Source organism: Emydura macquarii, unplaced genomic scaffold (assembly GCF_026122565.2).
Source record: "Emydura macquarii macquarii isolate MOO-44397 ecotype Brisbane River unplaced genomic scaffold, CSIRO-AGI_Emac_v2 contig_2422, whole genome shotgun sequence".
In the NCBI taxonomy this organism is placed as follows: Eukaryota; Metazoa; Chordata; order Testudines; family Chelidae; genus Emydura; species Emydura macquarii.
Genome location: NW_027132559.1, coordinates 13,579,084 through 13,601,268, shown reverse-complemented (window position 1 = coordinate 13,601,268; position 22,185 = coordinate 13,579,084). Strand labels below are relative to the sequence as shown.

Sequence of the window (22,185 nt, the reverse complement as noted above, 5' to 3'; positions counted from 1 at the left end):
GACTTGCTGTTAGGCCTTGGATAAATCACTTCCCTCTCACTGAAAATGAAATACCTCTTTGTAAAGCACCAACATTTATGGATGAAAAGCACTATAAAACCAGTAAGTATTAAGCACATGAATATCTAGAGAAGATTCTTTGATCACAAGGTAGTCAAGAATGAGCAAAGACTGAAAAGTGGCTGTGTAGAAATGGCACTTTCTTAGTCAGATTTATTTAGGTTGTACTCAGAGTTTTATACCAAACGGAGCATATTTGATATGGGAATCCTTATGAGAATAGCATGAAATCTACAATTCCATTTTTACACATTATTTTTCAGAGAAGATTTTACAGGATTACTTAATTTAGAAGTGAACAAACTATCTTACAGAAGATAATTTAGGTAACACATGCATATGTTGTAGGCTGAATAGAAATAAGCCCATATGGCTTCTGTAAAAGAAAATCTTGCTTCTCTAATCTACTGGAATTTTTTTAAATATATCAACAAAATAGTGGATAAAGAAGAAACACGTTCAAAAAGGCCTCTGACAGTACTCCTCAAAATGAGGCTATTAAGGAAAACTAATCATGTCATGAGAAGTACATTATTACTACAGAAAAAAATATGGCTTATAGACAGAAAAAAATACATATGGACTTTTTCAGTATGACAAAAGGTTAATACTGGAATATCTTACAGTTCAACATGGCAGAAGTGGCAGAAAATAAAATTATTTAATTAGTCAACAGTACAGAAGATTGAAGAACTTCAAAAGTATCTAAAAACTCTAGCTGAATGGGCAGCCTGATGGCAGATTAAATTTATTATTGACAAATGCAAGGTAATGCATGCTGGAAGGAATCATTTAAGCTACCCATACGTATTGCTGTATTCTATATTTCTCTAACCATTCATAAGAGAGCTGAGAATTATTGTGGCTGACTAAATAAAAAACAAGAACATAGTAGGATTTGTAAAAGGATGAGATTTATATGGATAATGGAATCCATAGTTACATAAGATACATATTAAAAAGAAAAATATTCTAAGTGATACAAATTTTCATGCTTTAGGCCACAAGCCAACTATTAGGTGATAGGAGTTTGTAGAAACTTCTGCTATGGCCAGGTTATTCTACAGTTATATATTATGTGTCAGGGATTTTTTTGAAACTTCCTTTGAAGCATCTGGGTTTGGCCACTGTGGGAGACGGAATACTGGTCTAGATGATCACCGGTCTGATCCAGCATGGCAATTCTAATGTTACATGGAAACAAAATTAAAATACCAAAAATATTTACCTAAAGTTCTAGAAGAGTCCTTTAAGACTCCAACAAGTCCACATGCCTTTCTTCAAATTTAAATTCAATCCTATTGTGTCAAATACCCATATTTCTTCCCTCCCAGTAAAAAGAAAAGGCTACTTTTAAAGTATATAAAAAGAAAAGTTATATTTTACATAATAATGGGCATATTTATCAAATATATGTATTTCAGGCTTCATGCTAAACATAATTCATACATTCATTACCTAGTTTAGGGTTATCAATAACTCAGAACCACAGGACCTTGAATGCTTATGGGTCAGTGTGCTAACTAACTTCTTAGGCAGGGATACTCGTAGGGGTCTGTTACAGACCACCAAATCAAATCAGAGAATAGATGATTTCCTCCATAAGCACTTATCTATAACATGTGTGTGTGTGCACGCGCGTGGGGGGTGGGGGGGGGATGGATTGTGTTGCTATAGCAGACTTCAATTTAGGAGACATATGCTGGAGGTCTCATTCAGCCAGCAGTAAAATATCATTAGAGTTTCTAAAAATATATATATGATACTTTTCTAACACAAAAAGTATAGCACCACACAAGGTAACTGTTTTGGACTTTATAATAGATAAAGATGAATTACTCACTGAACTGGAAGTTGGTGGTTGCCAATTGAGCAGTGATAATTACTTGATTACATTAGATATGGACAAAGAGAGGGTAGACTGAACCTGTAGATATTAAATGGCAAAAGACTTAGTTAATGCAGAGCTAAGCTTGCCTGACCGATAGCTTGTCTCCTTCCAGAAGCTCAAAGTCAGCAAAACTCAAACTTCAGAAATACAGAATTAAGGTAAATGTCCACATAACTTTAACTTTGCTCCACCTTTGTGCTGCAATAGCCACTGGGAATTATCTGTATGCGTACCAGTTGTATTCCTTGTATTAGTGTAGCTGTAATGAAATAAGGAGGAATAAATGAGAGCAGTTTGGAAAAGCTCTGATTCAGATATGAGGAGATCTGGGGATTAGTTTGAGGGGCACCACAGAGCTGTGACTGTGATATAAGGAGATCTGGGTGGAGTCCCCAGAGGTGTCATCAAAAGAAAACTGCATATGTACTATCAGGTTTCAAGTCTGCATCATTTCAATGCAGAATTGTATAGCATTGTGTCACTAATAGGAGACTGAGGTCTTCTTGCCATGGGTATCGTCAGTAGTGAGGTGAGATATCAAGCAGTCCGTGGATTTAATGATGGGTAGGGGAAAGTAGAGGTTTAAGTGGTATTTTATGTGCAAGCGTGAAGGGGCATGATGTGTTTGTTAAATTTTACAAGTGTGGTATTCTGTTGGGGGAATACACTCAATGTTTGAGTGTAAAGCAAATGCAGGCAGCACCTGGCCACTACAGTGAAAAAGCAGAATGTGAGTATGTGTTCTATGGGCATTGTGATGCATTGCTCAAAGAGGGCACAGTTAGAGCTGTGGGAGCATTTTCTGTATTTCCTAGTTTTCAGAAGTCTGAGTTTTGCTGAACTCATCATTCTGAAACGGCACAAGCTATCATGGGGTAACCTTAACTCTGTATTAAAGAAGATTTTTGCAATTTAATTTCTGTTTCAAAATTAAAAAAAAAATGTTTGCTGGTAGGAGTTAGTGGTCATTAAAGCAGTTGTAGTTTTCACCTTAGTTTGCAGCTGATATGCTACTATGGCTAGATAATAATCAAAAGCCCTAGTTTTCATATAGTGTTTTTCATCAGTACATCTCAAAGAACTTTACAGCAGTATCCCCATTTTCACTTAACTGCTCATGAAAGTTACCAACATATGCAACAGAAGCAGACACAAACCTCCCACTTTGGGAGCAGGACTAAAAAGAGGAGAGACTCTCCTCCCTATCTTGTGAACCAACAGAGAACCCATGAGTAGCTTTTTGAAATAGCTTTTGCCTTCAATTCTACAGGTTGACTACTTGATCTATCTGTAGCTTCATTTGATTTATGAAGTCATCGCAAAGCACAATAAAGAAATACACACACACCCTGCCACATGTATATGTCTAACAAAGTGATAATTACTCTGCTTTCACATTTAGTTTCACTGGTATAATCAGTTCACAACATAGATTTACAAATCATAAAAGGGAAGGTGAACATCTTTGGCTCAACAGTAACTAAAGTTATTAATTTAGAGTATGGAGTTGTAAAAATCCCCATAAACTCTTGAGATTACAAATTCTTCAGCACAGAGTGTTTCTTCCTCAGTGCTTTCCTGTCATATTCTGGGTGCTACTATAATACAAATAATTAATAGAAAAGCCTGCTGAAAATTGACCAACCACTATCATTGAACACATATTCCACTTCATTGCTTTTACCTCTGTACTTCAGAGGGACAATGACTAGGGCCTTCTGAAATCAAGACTGGAGATTTCCATACAAGGTGGGCCTGTGGAAATAAGTTTAACAATGAACCTCTCAACAATGACAGTAAGCCATATAAGTGTTATATTTTCAAAACACAGACTGGTTTGAAAATAATAAAATCATTAGATTCCTTTCTCTGTGGACCATTATAAAGGAATACAAAATCCCAACCCACAAGCCTCAAATTTAACAGTATGTGATGACTCAAAGTGAGGTATGCAAACATCATATGATGTGATGTTACTAATTCCATTTTATCTCTCTCCGTTTTGTAACTAAATATTTTCAATGTAGACCAGATTTGTTTGGAAAACATTTGTAGAGGGTGTTTTTGGCCTAAAATCCTTGACAGAGATAATACAAGTAAACAAACAAGTACTGTGTAATAAACAATAGACCTAAAAATAACATCCATCAATTAGCACATTTTACAAAAGCAAAGAAGATGGCCACTGGTATAACAATGCTTTTCTTATATAGGGCTTTTCATCCATAAATCTCAAAGGTAGGTAAGTATTACCACCAATTTTTGCAGTTGGGAAAAAGGAGGTATACAGAACAGTGTCTTTCACATATCACACAGGAGACAAGTGGCAGAAATGGGAAAAGAACCTAGATCTCCTAACATCCAGCCTGTGTTCTACCCACCATAACATACTTCTTCCATAAAATAAATAAAAGGTTTCTAAATATTTACAAAAATGCACAACAGCAAGCACTAAGGCAAGAGGTCAATATGGCAGCAGCAAAACTTTTCCTAGAATTAGTTCACAAAGGCTCCATAATGCAAAAAAGCCACAAGAATCTCTAGCTAAACCAAATTACTTATATAGCAGAATGCTCCAAGAATATCCACCACTTTATAACAGCTAAGTATGCTAACAAGAGTCCTTGCCTTGAAACTGATGCAAACTAAATAACTCAAACAACTATACCCTAGAGAAGAAAACAAATATGAAGGAAACAGTTAAATGTCTGAAACTGTCTAGTTTTTAAGGCAAGAGATTGATAATTAGAGTGAACTGAAACCAAAACGAACTGGGATATTGGGGGGGAAGGGGAAGAAGGAGGGGGGAAACCTAACTTCTGTGAACAGTTTGTAGGAGACTGGAAGGAAGTCTGAAGTTTTTAATGTCCCAAGAGTGGAATCAAAACGTAAAAACAAAATAAAAAATTCCAAGGAGGAAAATCGGGTGACAGATCATGCCCCCTCCTCCCCATCCACTTCCACTGCCAGGAATGAAGAGGGATCGGGGCGGGGGGGGAACTATTTGAAACTGTCTGTTCTCAGCACGTAGTAAACTAACCTCCAGGCACCGATCAGTTCCCCAAAATGACCCAGTGTGAGAAGAGAGAGGAGCAGTCTACAGCAGCGCTAGCATACAGGCCTCATCGCCACTTCCCAGCCCCCCTGCTGTAGCTCAGTGACAGCTGGGGGAGGGGGGGGAAGCGAGAGAAGATGGGGCGAAGGGAGCAGGGAGGGAGGTCACTTTTATTGCAGGGCACTTGGGGGGCGGGGGGCAGTGGGGCACGCTGGGGGGAGGGCGAGACGCTCTGGGGCTGGTTTTACCTGCAGCGGCCGCTGTGGCATGAAGAAGATCTGGCTCAGCCTCTCTCCCTCCCCGCCTCCCTCCCTTTCTGTGCTGCCAGTGCCCAGCCCCACGCCGGCCCGGCAGCGACCCGCAAGGAGGGAAGCGCGGCCGGGGCAAGGGGGAAGGGGCCGGGCTCTGCCCGCACACAGACGCTCGCGCGGCCGCCGCCGCCCCCTCCTGCGGCTGCACGCACGCAGGCGCCGGGGCTGCAGGGAAGCGGAGGCCGCCCACGCCGGCTGCGCCTCAGACAGCCAGCGCGCCTGCTCCGCTCACGCTCACCCGGCCCGGCTCGGCCCGGCCGCCGCTCAGCGGGGGGGGAGACGCTTCCTGGGCGGGGCTAAGCGGGGCCGGGATCCCCAACCCCCCTCTAGCGAGGCGGGAGGGGGCAGTCAGGGCGGCCGGAGGTCGGGGTCCCCCCGTCTAGCAGGGCGAGTTCGGTGGATGGAGGCAGAGAGTCTCCCCCCGTCAGGGCAGAAGGGGGCAGGCTGTGCAGATGAAGGCCAGGGGTCTCCCCCCCACTTCCAATCTAGCGGGGCCGGGCTGTCGGGACAAGAGGCGGCTGTTCCCTCTCCATTTGCTGGGGCATATTTCCCCACCGAGTGAAGCGTGAGGGTTTGGGCTGGGTGGACGGAGTTGGGTCCCTTCCCTCTTCCCTGCAGCGAGGCCTGCGCTATGGGCCCCCTGGCCAGGAAGCTTCATGACCTGGTGTTTTAGGATGGGGTGGAGGTCAGTGTATGAAGTAGGTTACGGAGCAACCCGCCCCCTACCATGAGTCAGGACAACCGCTGTGGCCACAGGACCAAGTCCCAGATCAACCCTGACAGTCTCGTGTTGAGTAGTGGCTCTGCTGTGTCCCTAGCAATGACCCAAGGACGTTGTCTCCTTTATAAAAAACTCAACATTCCCCAACGGGCCATGCCCATAGAGAACTGAAAATTGAATTGTATGGGAGAGGAGAAGTATCCATCTGTGGGTGAGAGATGAGGGTCCTATTTGGGTTCTGGGACGTGGGCAGGCTTGGGCCCGCCCATGACTAAAAGCCCTTCCCCAGCATAAGGGGAGGAGCTACTGAGTCCAGGACTCAACTGAATGTGGGGGACAACAAATGAGAGAACAGGAACAAGTGTGAAGTGGTCAAAGGATTAAAGGGAGGGAACCTGAAATGGACACTGAGCAGTGAACCATAGACAGTGCCCACTGCTCAAAAGTATCTGAGGAGTCAGCAGATGCAGCCCAGAGGAGCTCTGCCCAGACGTGTGATCGGATGGAGGAATGGAAATAGACCCCACTGTTGCAGAGCACCTCTTCAGCCAAGATCTTCTCCCTGGTGTCGTAGATGGCCACCTTTGCCAAAAGCTAGGAAGCGGTTGAGGAGGAGATCCTGTGACTTTGTGGGGCCACAGATGGGGGATGTCCATACAAGAAGAGGTGTGGGGAGAAGTGCAGCCAGAACCTCAGGAAGAGGATCTGGAGAAGCTAGAATAGGGGCTGCAACCTGGTGCAGTCCAGATACAGGTGCACCAGAGTCTCCCTCACGCTGGAGAAGGGACAGGAATCGGGACGAGGGGTGAACCATGCCAGGTACAAGCCCATGCTCACAGCTTCATGAAGGAGCTACCAGCTAATATCCTCTGTAGGCCATGGAACCAAGGTGGAATACAGACTGGCCTACTGGGGTTCCTCATCCTCTACAGGTGGAAAAAGGTCCCGCCGCTTAGTATCAGGGTGGGACACGAAGGTGAGGAAATAAAGAGTGTGGATCACAACAAGCGTGTACAGACGTGCCTGTGACACGGTTTGGAAATGAACCTGCTGCAGATCTTGTAGCCAGCTCAGGGTGTGTGGAGGGGTTAGCTGGGGAGGGACTCGCAGGGTAGAGGCCCGATGAAAAGATCCGGAAGGCCTGGGGTAAAGGGCAGGCGAGGACCCTAAGAGAGTGAGAGAAGAGGGTATTTATTGGATAGGTTATGCTGCCAGAGGGCGTGTATTTCCATCCATGTTATAACTTCTTTGATCATCTCTTGAGAAACAAGACCATGTGTTTGAAAATACAGTGTAATTTTTGGGTACTGTTAAGTTAGTGGTGGCAAAAGTACTTTGAGAGCTCTTGAAGATAGTGCTATAAACATACAATGTATTTTATCATATTAAATTGCACAGCTGTCAATTTTACATTTATTCAGAGCCTTTTACCCTGGGGGAAGCCCAAGGCACTTCTGTATACATACAATATGTCTAGTATAGCCACCTGTGAAGTGGAAGTTGGCAGTTTTCCTCATTTACAGTAACTTTTTAAAAGAATTTAGTTCTTAGCATTTTTTTCAGTTCAAAATACATAGTATACACTGCAGTCACATGTCATACCCGGATATATGTAGTATAGTTGAGGAGACTGATGTTTATAATTAGGTATTTATAATTTTCTGGAAAAATTACCCTTTGGACTGGAACATTTGTGTATTTCAGCTCTAAATGTGAGTTTTTAGGGGGGAGTTTGGTGAAATTCTATTTGTTTGTGAGTTCCCCAGGTGTGCAAAATCAGGTTTTATATTTTAAATTCATTTTTCTGGTGCTGTTTTTGCACTTAAATAACGTAGGCCCTAATCCTGCAAAGATTTAAACATATGCTTAACCTTACAAATGAGAAGAGTCCTACTGACATCAATGAGGCTACTTACATGCATATGTCTTTGCAGGATCAAGGCCTTAAAATATTTTATTCTGATAGTTGAAGCTTGCCTGGCATAGTCCTCGGTGAGGACAGCTTGCACAGATCCAATTGCAGGATCACAGCTAATTTAGGAGTAAGTAAGGCCAGCAAATGCTGACTGGCACTTTGTATTGATCCCTTCCAGAGCTCTCACCTGGTAAGGGACTGGAAGAGATTCAGTCTACATGTATCCATATCCCTGGCATTTGGATTCTCCAGTTTGTTCACCAGATATATAGAAAATAATGTAAGATGAAATGTTCTTCAGAAAAGGACCTGGGGGTTACAGTGGATAAAAAGCTGGATATGAGTCAGCAGTGTGCCCTGGTTGCCAAGAAGGCTAATAGCATATTGGGCTGCAATAGTAGGAGCACTGCCAGCAGATTGAGGGAAGTGATTATTCCCCTCTATTTGGCATTGGTGAGGCTGCATTTGGAGTATTGTGTCCAGTTTTGGGCCCCCCACTACAAAAAGGATGTGGACAAGTTGGAGAGAGTCCAGCGGAGGGCAACAAAAATGATTAGGGTGCTGGAGCACAAGACGTATGAGGACAGGCAAGGGAACTAGGCTTGTTTAGCCTGCAGAAGAGAAGAATGAGGGGGAATTTGATAGCAGCCGTTAACTACCTGAAAGGGGGTTCCAGGGAGGATGGAGCTAGGCTGTTCTCGGTGGTGGCAGACGACAGCACAAGGAGCAACTGTCTCAAGTTGCAGGGGGGGAGGTCTAGGTTGGACATTAGGAAAAAGTTTTTCACTAGGAGGGTGGTGAAGCACTGGAATGGGTTACCTAGGGAGGTGGTGGAATCTCCATCTTTAGAGGTTTTTAAGCTGCGGCTTGACAAAACCCTCGCTGGGATTATTTAACTGAAGTTAGTCCTGCTTTGGACTAGATGACCTGAGTTCCCTTCCACCTCTATGATTCTATGAAATATCAGCAACATTCCCACAGAAAAGAGCCAGGAATATTTTTTTTTTGAAGTGCTGCTGGTAATGTGAAATATTCTAAGCACAAATATTTAAAACATTCGAGAATAATTATGTTGATTTTGAGTATCAAGGATCTCCCCCTGTGAAGCTCTACCCATAGAATCCTGTTTGACATCACAAGAGGAACACATGCAGCCCTCAACTTGCCTTGTAAAGAAATCACTCATTCATTTGTAAGGATTTTTTTTGTCCAATCTTTTTAATGGCTTCATCGATAAAACAAGCTTTACAGTAATTTTGATTCTGTCTGATTAAAATATTAGTTTTATTACTCTGTTTGTGTCCCTTTTACTCCATCTCTGCTCGCCCTGTCTTCATCTAACATTGGGAACAACAGTAAAGGAAATTCCTTGTTGGTTTTGCTGATGGTGTGAATCCAAATTTTGCTTTGAAATTATAAGTTGGTTTTGCCATAAACATACAGATTTTAACTGAAATATGAGTCTTAAAATACTTACTTTTAATGGAGTTCAGATGGGAAATCATTGCAGTCAGTTTTCATGTCAGATGCACAAGAGTCAGTCTTATCCACCTACTACTGTTTATGCCTTCTAGGCAACTAACCAAAATGCACTGCCTATATGCTGATAGGGAACCAAACAGCTATGCGTTTTAAGCAAAGTGCATGTCATGATTTTTTTTAAAACAATATTTACAAAAAAAATTCACCATATGATATATTTTGGAGAGTGATCAAGAAGTAAGAGCATGGAATGATGTATTGAGGTGGAAAGATTATAATTCAGCTAAAGTAGAGGTAAGGTGAGACATAACTATCTACTTCTTTTGAAGGGAGTAAAGTAAAAAATTGCCCTAATCCTAAAATGGGTAGCAAGTGGGCAGACTGCTGCACCTGCCTGGTATGGTGCGCCATACTTGTTGCAGGATCAAGGGCTATAAGGAGGAATAATGGGTTGTAAGTGAATAAAAGATAATTGAGGTTGAATATCAGGAAAAGTTCCTAACAATAAGGTTTTGCAGGGCTCAACCCTGCAAACATCTATGAATGTGAGTAATTTTGGTCCCAATTCAGTCAAAAACACTTAGGGCTGTTTGCAGAGGTGGTTTAAAATGGATTAAAATGGTTTGAAAATGCTGTGTACACACAACTCACTTAATTACAGCCCACTAGCTCTGTATTTATTGGGAACTCTGAAGTCCGCTTTCAAAGTGAACTAAGTTTACAGCAAATTGATTTAGTTCAGTATGTTCTTTGTGTGCATGCAATGCTGCTGGGCACTATTTTGGCATTCTTCCAACAGCTGTCCCACAGGGCTTTGTGAGCAACAGTTAGTGACCTGTATGTTTACCTGTGTTTACCTGTATATTTACCACTGTTCTGGTGTCAAGTTGACTGGATGTCCCTTTCCCCAGTTAAAAACAAGTGTGAGGTCAGAATTTGCCCATTTGCTACTGGATTCGAGTATATCAGCATTGTTGTGATAATACTCTAGAAACCCTGCAATATACCTCAAACTGTCACTTGAAGCCATGCTGAGACCTTGGATCTCATCGCCATCAGGGGAAAAGTGTCAGTAGAGGAAGCTTTTGTGTTCAGTCCCCAGCATAAAGACTTTAGTGTGGACATTGCTAGGCAAATATCTGCTAAGGACTACAACCAGGAAACTGATCAGTGCTGGATAAGCGCAAGGAACTCAGGAGGACTTTATCAGGGATACCAGGGAAAAGTGACCTATTCAATTTTGGAGGAGCTGGACAGGATTTTGTACAATTACATCATTACTCAACCCAGGAAGGTTGTGGACCCTGCTGCCTGCTCTCCTCCTCCCTGCACCCTAGAGGAAAACCAATACGATTCACTGCAGGATGAGGAAGCCAGTGAAAAGATGTCACATGAAAGCCAGGGTGTCTTTGGGACTCAGGACCCTGATGCCCCCAGGTAGAAGGAAAGCCTGATTTTTACCATGCAGCAACTGAACCTAATTCCCAGCCAGGAACCCAGATCAGGGCTGAGGAGCCAGGTCCTCTCCAGGGAACTTTGGCATATTGGTATCTATCTTTACAGTTTATTATTAGTGTGCTATACTGCCGTTCTCGCTTCTGTTCTGGGCACCCCTCTCTGCAGCCATTTTAGGTGGATATGAGCTAGGAATCTTTCTGAATCTCCAGCCCCTGCCTTCCTCTCTCTCTCTCTTCAGCCTGTGCTGTCCATCCACATTTTCAAAATGGCAATTGCTCCAGCTGAGTAATCAGCCTCCATCTCATGCTAAATCCCTAACTATTGTCTTTTTTTCAAGCCTATGCCATGGAGGGCATATGCCATCTACCTATTTCCCTTCATGCCTCTGTCCTACCCGGTGACCCACGCCAAACCTCATTCACCACCTCAGAATAGTTGCTGGTTGCCTGCATACATGCCCCCCACCCCCGAGTCCCACAGTGGATTTGAGCAATGGAAACATTTATGCAAAATTCAACAGTGTACCAAAGCAGTGATTACAGAACAAGAAGTTTGCGTCAGTGTTCTGAGTTTAGGTGAGGTAGACATGGCCACTGCCTGCCTGTAAAGGTCTAGGGAGTACAGTTCTCCACTGAGGTACAAATGCCCAGCGATGCACATTCTTACAGGAACAGAGCTTTACCTTAGAGATAGCAACGCTCTTAAAGGCTTCTCACAGGCTCACATAGAGAAATATCGGAACCAGTGAGTGCTTCAGACAATCATTGCAGATCCCTATCTGTTTTTCTCTGCACTTTCACCATGTCTGCAGGGGAGATAAAGCATAGTTTAACATTGAGAAATTGCTCTGTTTTGGTCTGGACATTATGAGGGAATAGCTGCACAGTCATTCCCCCTCATATAGCTCACAGTTCCCTTCCGTTCCTGCAGCACTTCTGGGGGAATGACTTTACAGCATATCTTGCTGGGCTGCCCTTTGCCTTTTTTGAATAAGACCATGCTCTACCTTCTAGTCCCTCATCTCAGTGTAATATCATTGAGAGTCTGGCAGCTTAAAGGGAAGGAAGAGAGGCTTACTATCCAGGTTGTCCCCCAGAGGCCTCCCACTAGGCCCTCCAACTGTATAAACAAAAATGCAAATTGAAACTGGAAACATAATTCCCTTCCCCCGCCATCCACAATGGCAAACCAAACAATATTTGCTGCACAATCAGAAATCGCATCACACCTCTCCTCACATACCACTTACTATTTCTGAGGTCCCCCCAAAACCAGGAAGAATCTCAGGGGGTAAAGTCAGAAATACATATTAAATAAATGCTATCATAGACTCTCTGAAATGTGAACTATAGCCACTTGTATTTTTTCTCTGCTCCCACCACCATGGTACCTGCAGCAGCAGACCCTCAAGGACAGGACCTTTATCAATAGCTGAGTGCCCAGCTAACCTGAGGGGGTAAAAAACCCACAGAAAATGTGGGCTGAAATGTTTGTGGACCTCATTACAGAGTCTCAAAGAAAAACAAAAACTGCAGAAAAGTGGAGGCTGTACTTGAGGACAGAGAGGAAAAAAAGAAATGCAGCTCTTCAGAGGGATCATTGTAGTGGCCAACAACACTGTCACTGTGGTTAAGAAAAGTATTGCTTTGGCAAAGGACCGCACTGAAAAAGACATGGAGATGCAGAGGCAACACTTGGAGGCAATACAGAGCCAGCATGTACTGCTGTTAGGGCAGCAGGCAACGCAGTGCTGTAAACCAGGACTCAGGCATTTTCTGCAGCCGCTGGACTATACAACTGGGAATGTCAGCAGCTACTCCCCATTGTATCCCTGCAACAGTGCTCCCAGATGCCATTCCCTTCATAGATCCAAATGCAGGGCACTAAGTATAGTTGCACCTGAGAGCCCAGCTCTTTTGAGCCATCCAGTGCCCTTAATAACTTCAAGCCTTGGCACTCAACATCAGAAGGCCCAAGAACAAGAAGTGGCAGGAACAAGGAGTGTACTCATCTGTGACTTGACTCCCCTGACCCATTGTTGTGTTGTGCCCTCAGTTGCGATGTGCCTCTGTGAAGTTTTGTTTAGTTATTTTTGCACTTTGAATATTTGTTCCACTTTTTTTTCTAATTAAAGGTTTATTTCTGTTTGATATATAATAGAGTGTACAATAATAAAAAATCATCTATTTGTTGTCAGTGGCTTTTACACAAAAAAAACCGTAGATTGTAAAAGATTCCTAGGATTTTACAAAAGTATCTGGTCACAGATACAAGGTAAAGTAAGGATTATCACAACTCTATATTTCCACTGTCCATGAATGCTGAACTCCACACAATCCATCCCCCATGCCTGCACCATCAAGGGTTAGCACTGGATGTACAGCTCCACATTTTCAGGCCTGAGACTCAAAGTAAGAGCACTAAGGATCCCTGACAGTAATGCCCCAGCTGTTTCCATTTTCTAGTGGACGTCTTGCTGCCTATTCACACTGCTAAGCAGGTCTCTGCAGCTCAGCTTCCCACCCATTGCTTTCTCCTTTACTTTCACAAATATTGTGGAAAATATAACAAGCTGCTATAATCTTTGGCATGTTTTTTTCTGCTGCCTCCAACCTAGTCCACAAACAGCGTCATTTCCCTTTCAAACAGCCGAATGCACAATCCACTGTCATTCTGCAGCTACTGAAAGGTAGTGAACGAATTCCTTCCTTCTGTTCAAGTGGCCTGTGAACAGCTTCGTTAAGCTGGGAGGATAAGCTGGATCTCCCAAGATAACCAGAGAAATCTCCACAACATTTACAATGAAAGTGATCCCGGAAGCAGAGTGTCATTTCTCCATTAAAGTAAATGGATCTGAGTTCTGAAAGCTCCTAGCATCATGGACCATTCCAGACCACTTCATATTTACATATGTAAATCTGTCTGCATGGTCAACCAAACCTTGGAGCACTATGGAGAAATAACCTTTTCTATTTATAAATTCTGCCTCTTGGTGGTTTGTGTGTGTTCAAATAATAGGCACATGAGTCCCATCACTTACCCCGCTACAGTTTGGGAACCCCATGTGTGCAAAGCCATCAATACTTTTCTGAGCGTTGCCAAGCTTTCTAACATAGTGCAAGAGTACTTTTTCCATGGCCTCACACACCTGCAAGACAACGGCCCCAATAATTGATCTCCCCATGCAGAACTGGTTTGGCTATGGATCAGTAGCATTTGGGGATGGCCAGCTTCTGAATGGCATAAGAACAGCCATACTGGGTCAGACCAATGGTCCATCTAGACCAGTAGCCTGTCTTTCGACAGTGGCCAATGTCAGGTGCTACAGAGGTAATCATGAACAGAACAGGTAATCATCAAGTGATCCAAACTGTCACCCATTTCCACCCTTTGGCAAACAGCTATGGCCAGCCACTTCTCTACAAGTATGGAGCACCACATGTTGGTACAGTACTGCTGCAAATCCTGGAGTATTTTGTTGCGCATCTCAAAAAAAGATGGCTTTGTCATCCTGAAATTCTTTTGCCACTGCTGGTCATTCCAGGTCTATAGAACAATCCTTTCCCACAAATCCATGCTGGCTTCCCTGAGCTCAGAAATGGTGCTGCATGGTGTGAGGCTGCCTCAGGAACCACTCCTTAATATCAATTGTTTGATGTCCTCTTCTTCCCACTTCCTTCACCGCTGTTCAGTCTGTTCATGCTGCTGGAGGAGTTGCTGCTGCCACATCATCTGCTCAGTGGTCTGGTGGGTGAAGTCTAATGCTCAAAATCATCTGGCTTTGAGAGCTGAAATACAGCATAGCAGCACCTGCATATTCACAGTTGCCAGTACAGTGGTGCAGAGCTGCCTGACAGCAATTCAGAAATGGTGCTAGCCCATCTGAAAAGGAAGCATGGAGAGCAGAGACAATGGAACCATGGGATTTTCTAAAATTTTAACTTCCCTGTCTTCTGCTATGCATCCCAAAATGCAACGTGAGAAAAATCCCAGAATGTACACTGCTGAGGAGCTATGCAAAGGACCATGGGATACCCTCAGAGAACTCCCCCTGCTTAGTATACAGCAAACTGCTGCCATGTGTACACAATGATGAGAACTGAAAGTAGGGGTATGCATGCTATTACTGCAGCTTAAGTACTGCAAGTTAAATAATGTGCATCAATCAGTCCAGTTTAACAACCCCCTCTGCCTCTAGTAGACAGCCCTTAGGCATGTGCTTAAGTCTCATTGATTTCACTGAGGCTGAAGTGCTTTCCTAAATCAAGACCAGTTAAGCACCTCACATAAAGATACTCATGTGCGTAGATTGTTTGCAGGACTGGGGCCTTAGTATGTGGAATATATTCTCAGAAAATGTTCAGCAGCTGAGTTATTTAAAACTAGAGCAGACCTAGCACTAAATAACAATAAGTTGCAATTCTGCATTGGCATGGGGATGGAAGATGCAACCCAAGTCTTTAATATCTACAATTCAGTGATCAGCATACTAGCAGTGTGCTGATGAACAACAGCCAGTGAATCAGATTGCAATCAGTGTACATGACAATAGAGCTAAGTGCAGTGAAAGTCCAATCTGTGTAGGAAAGGCTGCACTTCAGCAAAAAATCTGAATCTTAAAAATATTTCAGATAAAGTCTGCATATTATGGCAAAATTAAACTGCAATTTAAAAATAAAAATCAGATTCATTTGCACATCGTTTACAAGATCAAAGAAAGCTCTCACAGTGCTGTGCTAGCACATGGTGGCAGGTGAGGAAGAGCTAATACTAGAGGGGAAAATAACAACACTGACCTTATTTATTTTAATAAAAAACAAATTGAAATATTATTGCTGATAAACTATTTAAACAAGCTGTTTAAATAAAGCAATCACAAAGCTCTTAATATATTTATACTGGTAACTGAGGGCAGCTTATGTACTTGTGCTATCAAAAGAAAGTTCCACAGGAAGAGCTTCATAATCAATGTAGTAATTCTTATAAAATTAATTTTTAAAATAGGCACATGCCCAGAATATTTCACATTATAATGTTCACCAGGAGCAAACACTACAGATCGCATTGCAAAGGTACTTCCATTCTACAACTCTCTTTTTAGCCGCTAATAGCTTTGTTGGCTTTTTTCTTGTTGATATTGTTATTTATTATTTGTGTTACAGTAGCACCTGGAAACTCCAGTCAGAATTAGATTTGTGCTGGGCACTATGCAAACAAAATTAAAGACAGTCCCTGCTCCAAGGAGGTTACAATCAGCAAATTGCAATCTGATCCCCATGGATGGGCAGCCATGCAGAATTCCACTGAAATCAATGGGGCTCAGCACAGGTGGAGACTCAGCACAGATGCGGACTGGGGTTTATACAGGGATGAGACACAACAGATGGGCATAGAGCATAATGGGGCATAGTACACAAAGTTTCATACATTAAGTATCATTTGGAGGCTTTATAAAGTATTTTTGGGTTCCCCCATTTGGTTATTTATTTGGGAGGTTTAATAAGTTAAAGAGATCATTATAAATCATTGATTGATACCCATTTCGGACTGAAATATGACACATTTGGGACCAGCTCTTCAGCTGATATAGATGGCCACATGGTTCTCAATCTCTACTCAGAGATGATGAGTCCTGGGGAAAAGTTTGTTTGCTTTTTTTTTTTTTTTCTTCTTTTTTTTTTCACTTTTGAGCAAAATCTGTTCACCTTCTTGGTGATGAATATGTAAAAACCACATTGTTGAAAAATGTCAGTCTTTCTGCACTTATACAGTATAATTCAGAGAACTGAAATTTAAAACTTCAAACTTAGCATGTGGCTACCCCTCAATATATGTAGGAACTCTGAACAATGTGGTTAATTTCAAATTTTAAAAGGTTTACAGCTATGTTTGGGAGCATGTGCACTAGGCTAAGGGCTTTAAATTGTCTTATTTGTACTACCCACTAAAAGTAGAATAGGAAGGACATTTGTGATCAACGGCTTTTACCCATTCTAATAATATACATCTGATCGTTGGTGAGCTGTTACAGGAATTCTATTCTGGTACTCACTGCAATTGCAGACCCTCAGAAAATCCTCCAGCAGCACATTCAAACCTATGGTACCCCTTCACAACTGTACTTCAAAAGCAGTTTGAAATTGACATGGATCATCTAGTCCTGGTAGGTTTCAGACTGCTGCTCAGCTGTTCCCCCAAGGAAAGCACTAGGGTATATGAACAAGGCATGGCTGTACTGTATGACAGTCCTCTGCTGCTGAAGGGGAGGGTCAGAAACAGTACCTGCCAGTTCTCTCGACGAGCATTAGTGAAATGTTGTTTCCTAAAGCACTGACCCAGCCTGACTATTGGCCTTTTAAGCCATATAGCTACACCTGCAAGGTGAGTGTCATTAGCAACACACTCATCTCTTAAATTCTTGATCTAAAGGATTTTCCGAGCTGATAAAAGATAGTGATCTAGCTGAATGAACTGTGCACATACTTATGAGTGTATAGCTGTAGTATAACTATTGGTAAGGATGGGGGGGAGTAGAGCTGGGAGATAATGTGTGTGAATATTTAAAGCTGTGGTTTATTTTGTCTGTTGAATGAATTCTTACTGTGAGGATGAAAAAACATACATTTGATCTGACATGTTTATGCCAAAGACGACCAGTCAACTCTACCCCTTTCCGATTATGAGGGAAGACCCCTGCCTTGTTTTAAGGGAGGTCCCTTACATGGTGCCTAAAAGAGCCTGAGGGGAGGAGTGCCTCTTCTTGACTCTTGCCCATTTCAGACAACAATTAAAAGGAAATCCTGCAACAGAATGTTAAAGATTTTAATGGCAGTTGTTCTTTAAAGGGACACTGTCAACTTGAAATAAATTTCATACACCGAAAAAAGACAACGGTATCAGAATGTGTATGGCCGTCTTTTTAATTTCACGGCTTTAAAGTAAGTTATAAACGTTCTTTTCTTCTTCTGCTGTGTCGGCCACAGCTGCAGAGTAATTGTCCTCTGGCCCATGTGCTAAGTCCAGAATGTGCACAGGATCCCACTTATCCATCCTGCATGTTCGGGCAGAGTCCTTCCTTCTCTATTGAGCTAGTGTAGCAGCATGCTCCCTGTCCTTAGCTATGGGGATATCCTGGAAATACAGAGAGGCTCTCTTTGCAAGCTCCAGGCAATTCAGAGTCTATTAAGTATAGCAAGGACCCACTGGCTTCCCCCCTGGCTCTTGGTGCTCCTTCATACTGTGGAGGTGTTTGGGAGGTGAAGAGTTGGATATTCTGCCATCACATAAATGGTGTTTTTAATGGTGACCACTGTACCTGGACAGATCAATACATTATTTCCAAAAAGAGTTTGAGGGAACAGGGTCAGAAGGAAACTAATAAAAAATACATCACAATAATATAAAGTCCCAATCATAAATCTGGTAGACTCTTTTATGGACTATCCTCTGTACCACTGCACTTGTCAACAAAACATTTCTTTCCTTCACTTGCTACTATCAGAAAGAACATCACGGAATCAGAGCCTATGTATGTATAATGCATACTTGAGTGGCAGCTCAAATTCCCATCTAATCTAAAATTAAAAAGAGAAAAACAGTTTTACAAAATGGTTTTCCAAAGTCTTTTCCTTTCAGACAGTATAGGGTGTCATTAACCTTCTTATGTTTTCAGGGTGAAATTCGTGCCCCAGTGAAGTCAGTAGGACTTTTGCCATTGACTTAAATAGGGCAAGATTTCATCTCAGTGTTTTATGAGCCTTTTTTTACTTCAGTGCACCAATCCACACCAGCAGAGAATTTGGCTTCTTTTTACAATATGTATTTAGCAGATGAAGGTGAATTTGAGCCTACACCACTATGGCTTGATGTCTCTACTCAGCAAATCACATAAGCCTGTGTTTAAAGTGAAGTAGGTGTGTAAGCACTTTGATGAATTGGGACCTTAGTTCCAGTTTGGATCAAATCTGGGCGATGCTTATTTATCCAGCTGTGGTGTAAATTGGATAGAAATCTCATATGAACTGACATTCTCTTGATACTTTGTCTCTAGAAAGCAGAAATCATATGACATTTTTATCATTCAAGATAGCAAAAATCACATGAGGTCACAAAAGTTCCACCATTTGGTGTCAAAACCTCCTGACAATAGTGTGAAAAAAGTTGGCACTGCAGAACCATAACCCTAGTCCTGATTCAGTTTTAAACCTAACCTATGGCCTAAATCAAATGCAGAACTAACTATTACTCCCATCTCTATGTATATTCTACCTCTGTGGCAGAAGTCAGACAAATTCTGTGCTGTAGTTGAAAGCTAACTAGTTGTAGATTTGAAGCTTTAGTGGCTGTCCATATGGGTCCATGTTTTTTTCCATTCAGTTTCTGCTAAGCTTATTTTAATATATGTTTCCATCTCATTAGAATCTGGGCTATGATATTCATATCTGTTTTTAGAGTAATATAACTTTGCATTTATTTATAGCATCTTTTTATCCAGGGATCTCAGAAAGCTTTAGATACATCATCTGAGACTCAGATTGCTCCTGTGAAACTCGTGTCATTTCAGGAGGGTAAATTGAGACAAAGAGACGTTAAGGAGGTCACTGTCACAAAATTAGTCAGTAGCGGATCCAGTAATGTTCCTGTTGATTGTATCTTACTCTTTAACCTCATTCTAAATTGGATGGTGCCAATGAGATACAACCCTGGGTTCAGGACAGTGTGGTTAAAGTACCTTTGTGAGAAGTCAGCAAGAGATGGTGCAGCTTGGTACTCTTGATGTGTCTGGACCACTCCATTGAATACTGCAGAGGGGGCGTAGGATTTTTTCTATTATCTTTATGAGGAGCTTTTTGTGCCCTGTGTGTGTACAAAGGGAGCAATCCTTGTGCTTCTTTCAATACACAATGATTTTAGCTGGCCTTTAAATGGGCCAGTACAAGGGAGAGGAAGCTCCTTGCACCATCTCCAGTACATCCAAATAAAGGGAAGCCACAAATAGGCCCTATATTTGTTCTTTCGTAATGTGTTTTGCTTTATTTCTTTGGTATTGGTCTGTAAGCTGCACATTGGTAAGTGGGTGTGAGTCTATGAGAGCACATAAGGAGTCTAAGCTGATATTTATGTATCTTTTGGGGGTGGGATGGTGGAAGCAGGTATACATTGAAGAACACCAACTTAGACACCCTTTGTACTTATGGAAACTCAATTAGTATTGAATTTGGGCCTTATTTGAAAGTAACATAAATCATAAATGTCCCCTCTTTTTGGTGTTTCTAATACATTGCCCCAGTGGGGGCAGGGTTTGTTCTCTCTGGGCATTTAGTAGGTCAGTTAGAAGAGTAGGTCATTTTAAAGTAATAGAATACTGTAAATTTTATTACATTCATGAATTATATTTCTACTCCTCTCAACTGTTTCTCCAGTGGTAGGATTGTAAGCCCAATGAATTTGATATTCAACATTAAGAGCTCAGGAATATTCTGTACAGAGGCCAGTGCCCCTACTTGTTCTCCAACATAACCTGTGGAAGATTTTGCCACCCCCTGTTTGCTTGTTTTTTAAATTGATTGTCTCTCTTTTTGTTCCTTTATTGTTTGTAAGAACACCTTAAAGGTTTTAAAAAATAAACAGTCTGGGTTAGGGATTGGAAACAGGCAGGCGGTCACTTTAAGATACTATACGTCTAATTCATTCAGCCCATTTTAAATAAAAATATCTTCCCGATCACAAGATAACACATTTCTAATACCTTAACCAATTAAATAGCCCTCTGTAGGGAAAGTCTTGTATGTATCCTAGGTTAAACCCCTAATGTAGAAGCATGATTTTTAAGTCCAATTTTATTAGTAGTTAGTAAGCAAATTCAAAGGGCCTGATACTGTATTGCTGATACCAGAAATAAAACACAGCACACTGGTAATTAAATTAAAGGCCAAGGCTGCAACTATTATTGAAATCCAATAATTCAAACTGCAGTGTTGCCCAGCAGTTAATAGTCCCTGTGGTACTCAATAATATAAAGCTTGAGGCTACTCACCGCCTGCCTGGATACCCATCAGATGCAACCCCTCCACAAGCTACAAATCACAAACCATACCCATACAAAAGAGGACTTGTTTTCTTGTGGGGCACCTATATCTGTGCATAATCGTGGGATTCTTCTCCATACCCTTTGCAAATCTGGTCCCTGTCCTTAACATACCTGTTCCCAAACCTATGAAAAATTATTGGAAAGGAGAGCACAACAAATCAACTCCACTTGTCATGTTGTGACATTAATAACAAAAATCCCAGGCCTAGTAGCTAAAAGTGCACCATTTGGAAAAGTTATTTTGCACCAGGCAATTGCCCACAAACTACTTTTAACTAGGGCTGACAGTCATTCTGCAACCAACCTGAGCACCTGCCCTAGAACATCTTCAAACTTCCATCCCCCTGGAAGATTTCTACTCAATGCTCCAGTGGAAGTGAATAAAGTAATCCAGCTAGGGGGGTAGAGGAGGCATGAAAGAGAGGGGAGGGAAGGGTATTATTTATGACTTCATATATCAGGATTAGTTTAAATGAGTTCTAGCTTGTGAAATCAATTGTCCTAGAAAACCCAACATAAAACTTTAATTATATAAACAGAGGCAAATGGTACCTCCTCAAACAACACCAGGAGATAGTATATTGGGCTTCAGGCTGTCAGCTTTGCACCCCTTTTAATCTTTTCAGTGGAAAGAGATCATACGGGTCTATACGTACGATACATTACTACCACTCCCTTTGTGTCAATATCCCAGGGTTGCTGGAAGAGCAACTTTGTCACCCAGGTTAACTTTGCTCCTCACAGCAAGACAAACAAGAAAAGAGAGCAGATAGGTGCAGTCAGTCCTTGCTGACTTCCTGGGACCACTCCAAAGGTGATTCCCATCAAACTGATTATTCATTGAAGTCATAGGGAGTTCTGCCACTGACTTCAATGGAAGCTGGCTTTGCTCCACAGTAGGGACAAAGTCTGCTTGCTGTATTGATGACCAAAGACAAGTCAATTGCTCTACTTTAGTGAATAAGGTGAGCAAGATTTGACTTTTATGTTGTGAATTTTTTTACCTAATAAGTATTCATAAGAAATTATGTGAGCAGCACATTCTTCACATCGGATTAACTTTCATCACAGTAATGTCTGTTACAATCACCTTTATTAATATATCTTATCTGATTAACTATGTGAATGAGTCAGTACCCAACAAAACTAATAAGAGAGACAGAGGTCTTCTCTTTGTATTGAAGACTTCAGATTGACACCCA

At 42.0% G+C, this 22,185-nt stretch overlaps 1 protein-coding gene across 1 annotated transcript in view; it reads right to left on the bottom strand.

Annotated features, from left to right (window-relative positions):
- TBC1D5 (TBC1 domain family member 5) overlaps window positions 1-5,426 on the bottom strand; it is a 450,092-nt gene extending 444,666 nt beyond the window's left edge. The window contains exon 1 of the mRNA XM_067561949.1: window positions 5,255-5,426. The gene's annotated coding sequence lies outside the window, so the exon portion shown is untranslated. The remainder of the gene's footprint in view (window positions 1-5,254) is intronic.
- Window positions 5,427-22,185: the final 16,759 nt, after the last annotated feature.